The sequence below is a fragment of the Mercenaria mercenaria genome, chromosome 2, assembly GCF_021730395.1.
Source record: "Mercenaria mercenaria strain notata chromosome 2, MADL_Memer_1, whole genome shotgun sequence".
NCBI classification, from domain to species: domain Eukaryota; kingdom Metazoa; phylum Mollusca; class Bivalvia; order Venerida; family Veneridae; genus Mercenaria; species Mercenaria mercenaria.
This window is the reverse complement of record NC_069362.1, coordinates 6,354,684-6,360,100: the sequence shown is the minus strand read 5'-3', so window position 1 is coordinate 6,360,100 and position 5,417 is coordinate 6,354,684. Positions and strand designations below refer to the sequence as shown.

Genomic DNA, 5,417 nt, shown 5'->3' with positions numbered 1-5,417 from the left:
CATTTGTACTTTGTCATCGATCAAATCAGTTTAGTTACCTTTGTAATGGTTGTTAAAACACTTGTCAGGATTTGGTTTAAGGCCTATTTTCTCATATTTGTTTGTCTATATGTTTTCATAGTTTATAAATGTGAAAGAGAGGTCAGTTAATATTTAGTGAGACTTTGGGTTGTGCAAAGGTTTCAACTCTGCCATATTTTGACGTCATGTTCTTGTTCATTCTCCCAAAAAATGGAGAGTAAAATTAAGGTCTTACCTTCTCGGTGTTATTTTTGCTAACCCGACGCGACTGTTTTCTAGTGTTTACAAAAACTGTAGAAATTAAATTAATCCTTGCAAGATGAATCAGTATCAGATTTACATTTGCCTTCCATTTAAGCTTTGGTAAGCCCTTCAAAATTAAGTACACTGATCTATACATGTTACTTAGTAATACTACAAAAGTGAGTTTCGTTACAGTCAGCATTTAATAAGCAAAATGTAGACATAGTACTAGAGCCGATTTACGCAATCGAATACCGCCGGAAGTAGAACATTTTTGTCAACACCGGTTTCGTATTTTCACGTGAAAACGGCCGAAAACTGAGAGGTTATCAACAAATTATAAGTTTACGAGTACCATGAGGATTTTTCATGCATTTAAACGGTTAGTATAATCTTTATGGATTATTCAATACAGTATGAAAGTAAATAGTTACGCTTTAAAAGGAAGTTATGAAAGAAAAGTCGATAAGAAAATACTGACTTTCTACTTTCACTTTCATTGTCGCTTTTTAAATTGCCCAAAAATGTTCTTTCCATTAATTTGTTTTTTCTTGTTTTTTGTTTGTAGATACATAATCCTATAGCAAATTATTGTGTGAAATGACAGCTTATTTAAAGCATCTGTGATTAACTGGGCCTAAGTTTACCGATTTTTCCTTTTAGAGTGACCTTTGACCTTATAATAGCTTATAGTCTGTTCTATGGATTTTAGCTGTAGTCAGAACAGAATTAAATTTAGATAAAATGAATTTTCAAAATAAACTGTTGTAAATTGTAGGAAAAGAATAACATGCTATATTTATTATAAGTTATTGAATTATTATAATTGCCTTATTTCAGACTGAAGTACAAGCGAACAGATGACACATTAAAGTGGCTGCAGAAGCTTTAAAAGTTAGATAGAGCTGGGGCAGTCAAAACAGTTGGATAATACTTCTATGTAATTTCTTTTTAAAGGCAATTTATTCAGGATGGAATGGTATCTCATACAATGTTTTACAATTTACATGTAGTTTTATCTCTGTTTATAATGTTGAGAGTATACAAGTCAGTGACATCTAATTAACACTTGTAAACTATTGACAGTTGATATATATATATATTAGACAGCATTTGATAAAATGCAATTATTGAATGGTTTGTCTATCAATATTAAAAAGAGCAATCAGTTGACAATTAACAGGCAGGTCATTCTTTTAAATGACACCATAAATAAACTTTCATAATTTGTTTTTCTTCAACTTCTGGATTTAGACTGGAAGCCATTCTAAGCTATGAACTGGTAAATTATATAAGGAGTCATATAATGATTATGGTTGGGGTATATTATAGGTTAATGGACAATGATGATTTGAAATAATAATATTTTTTTAAGATCAAGGTGTTAAGGTGACTTTATAAAAAATGGTGTTATGCTTTTTGCATGTTGAGTCTTTTCACAGATTTTATCATTTATATATTTCAGGGTGTCCAACATGTCCAGTCAGGTTGACAGAAGTGGAAGATGGTCTGATGGTACAATGATGTGCAGATGATACTCTGTAACAAGTTTAACATGTCAAAGGTAATATATTCATAAATGCCAGTTATTAAAATTACATTCCCCTAAACATTTAACAGATAAACATTGTAAAATTTAATGTAATTAAAATGATTTTATGAAGTTTATGAAGTTTCATGAAAGTAGGTACAGCACACCATTTTGAATCAAGAAATTTTGACTTAGGTTATGATATCTATTCAGACTTCTTAACTCTTAGCCCTTCAGATGATACAGGGATAAAAGAACTATAATTGTCAGCCACTAACCATGTTTCAAAGTTTTTAAACACACTATAGCAATAACCATTTTGTTTAAACATCTTTTTAATTCAATGTTTTCTTGATATCTGTCACTTGGTGTTTTCAATGGATTAGAGTCCTAATTTAATGTAAAGTCTGTATTTTTCAGTATTACAAAATGGAAGCACAAAATTTGTAGGAAGTTGTTTCTTTATTTCAGTGTAAAATGTTCTGTGGATTCAAATGATGAGAATGCCAGTGTTGATGTGTATGACTTAATTAAACACAGATAGTGATACCTTAAGGTAATTGTTTACAATATTCAAAGAGTTACAATGTAATTCAGTTATTGATTTAGTATAAATCACTTCAAGAGGCTTGTGTAAAGTTTGTTTCACATGAGACCAAGGATAAAGTATGATAATATATAATATAAAATATACACTTACAATAAGAAATGATACAGTACCAAATAATTACAGACTTATGAATTTATTTTTCCAAATATCTTACATTTTTCTCCAGAAATTAATTCAAAAGCTAAACACAATTCTATTGTTATAAGTTTAAAAAGAATTTAAGATAGAGAATATAATACAGCCTGCCATCGTAATATTCCAAAATACAAAGTGTATCATACATACATTTTAGGTCAAATAGTAAGGTCAAGTGAGTGACTTAGGGTCACTATTGGCCTCTTGATATCTACTAAAATGGGTCTTATGCATAAGATAATTTGAAGTTTTATTAATCCAGTAACACTTTTATTCTACCTTATATTCAGAAATATACATATTTTGAATATTAAAGAGCTGCAGACACCTCGAATACAGAGTTACTACATTATGCATTTCTTTCTTCAGATATGTACCTGTGAAATCTTCAGTGTCACCGTTCAGCTGTTGTTCAAGATCAGTGTCTGCAGCTTGCACAGTTTAGTATAGAGGAGCCTACTGAATCAATTTTGTTACATATTTGCTGTTATTATAGGACACACATGTAGAGAGCAGCAAGTCCTGTCCAGTCGTGCATGTAAATGTGATTCAGAAACTCTGAGAATATGTAAACATTACACTGATATAATTTTCAAAATACTGTGTCCTGTAGTGTATCAGTACTGTTTTGTCTCAGTTTAGCTCAGTATGTTCACAAATCAAACTTAAGATCATAATGATCAGTATTATTAAAATCATTTATTATTTGTATGGTGACAAAATTTAATTTCATATAATACCACAGTAAAACGTTTGATAATTTCCGCTTTTAAAGTTGTGAGTTAAATGTTGGCATAAATTGTTTTTCTCCTTGATCAATCTAAAAGTGATTGGTCATTGTAATTGCAATATCATTTTAGTATGACAAAGTTTTTATTGAACTAAAACACTAATGTAAATTTTTGAACTGGTCAATGCATTTTCTTCAGTCTTAAAACATTTGTTTATCGTACGTGTCATGGCCCATAACTCCTCCATATTACTTGTGTTTTGTCCTTTTTAGTTTGACTGAAGAATAAGTAGAGGTATTGCACATCCATTTTTTAGCATCCTGATTTTGTAAAGTGCTGTATGTAAGGTTTTATCTCAGAATTATGTCTCATCTAAAGGTGGGCAGAGGTATTGTTTATGTGTTTATGCCTTCTCGTCTGTCCGCATTAAACCTGTCCGGCTTTAAGAGGACAAGCTGCTGGCCAGATTTTGATGAAACTTCACAGGACTGATCAGTATCAAGCATAGTGTTGTGCATAGCGCTTGCATGTTTCGTTTCGTTGCACTAAATTGCAGCTAGAGCTAAATATAGAAAAAATCTTGTCGGCTTTCATAGGTCAGAATTACATAACAGATTTTGATGAAACTTCACAGGAGTGATCAGTACCAAGTATATTTTTGCATTTCACCGGCACTTTCCATTTTGCTGCACACAATAGCCGCCAAAACTAAAGGTATACATAGGTGGGAGACATGTTTTGTCATAAAAACACCTTCCACTTTGTTAATGAAAAATGTATCAAACTTCTTACAATTGCAAACTGTAATAATTTGACATTAAATACACTAGTTCCATAACTGCATTTGTTTTTATACATAATTATTGCCCTTTTCTTACCATAGCAATATTTTGTGTAACATGTTACCTCATTAAGCATCATAAGATCAGAAAATTCTATGACTCAGAAATGTTGGCCCTTTAGTACTTGTCATGTGTATGCTTTCAGTATTTTATATTGTCATTACTTTTTGTTGTGCCAGTTTGCGGAAATGAAGACTTAGCTGTCCAAATGGTGTGCCTGTCCTGATTAGTTTGTCTGGACAATATATTATTGATAAGTCTTCACGAAAGTTTGCAGGTTAATTTCCCTAAGTTCCCTGTCAACTTTGATAGTGGCATGGTTACTTTAGAAACTCTAAAGTGATGTCACCACTGCACTAGTCAAACATTTTGTATTTCAGATTTTATATCACATTACAGGCTACTGGTATTTAGTACCTTTCCTTAAACTTTCATAAAATTTTCCAACAATGTTGTATTTTAATTTGAACTGGCATTATTCAGACATTAAGAAGTAGTACTATAAGGCAACATTTGACCTCTTTTCCAGTACTTTTTATTTTCTCTGTTACTATGAAATAGCCTTTTCCTAGAAATTGTTCGGCTTATTTTTGATGATCTTATGTTTTTAATGAATTGTAGCTATGTTCTTTATCTCATGAAAATTACTAAAGTGCAATACCACATACTTATCACTTTCATTAACATACTTGTATTATTTTCATAAAACATTATATAAATCATTATATTTCATATAAACAGAATTAAATAAATATTTCAGAACATCAGTGTTTTCTTCGATTGCTACATGAAACAGACCATAGGTCAATTTAGGGTCAGTTCTGACACTTTATATGCAAATTGGTAAGGGAGATAACTAGTACTGTATTAAGTAACCAATATTTAGTTGCACAGTTACCTTCCCTTTACACAGGTAGGACTATTTGTTGTTGATCATCTTTTGAACATTATTTCATTACTGATGACAGAACATTGAAAACAACAGTTGTTGTATCATGCAATTAGATCATACATAACAATATACACATTTTTATTCCATTTTTATATGTTCTTTAAATTAGGTACTATGCCTACAAAATGTCATTAAATTGTTGTCTTAGCACCATATCATACAAAGCATCTTACTTTGCTCAAGTCCTTCCAGAAAAATGTTAATACTATACCTTAGTTTTAGTGACTAAATTTCATCAGTTCACAATCTGAAACCATTTAACATTGTAGGAACACACTGAATACATATAACAGACTTAAAAGTATCAAAATTGCTCAGTTGAAAATGTCCAATTTTTCGAACTTTTGTCTTG

General features: G+C 30.9%; 1 long non-coding RNA gene across 1 annotated transcript; it reads left to right on the top strand.

Annotated features, from left to right (window-relative positions):
* Window positions 1–553: 553 nt before the first annotated feature.
* On the top strand, window positions 554–4,932 carry LOC123538425 (uncharacterized). Its single transcript, XR_008368180.1, has 5 exons — window positions 554–646; window positions 1,105–1,204; window positions 1,730–1,828; window positions 2,267–2,351; window positions 2,910–4,932. It is a non-coding gene; the product is annotated as an uncharacterized LOC123538425 (long non-coding RNA).
* Window positions 4,933–5,417: the final 485 nt, after the last annotated feature.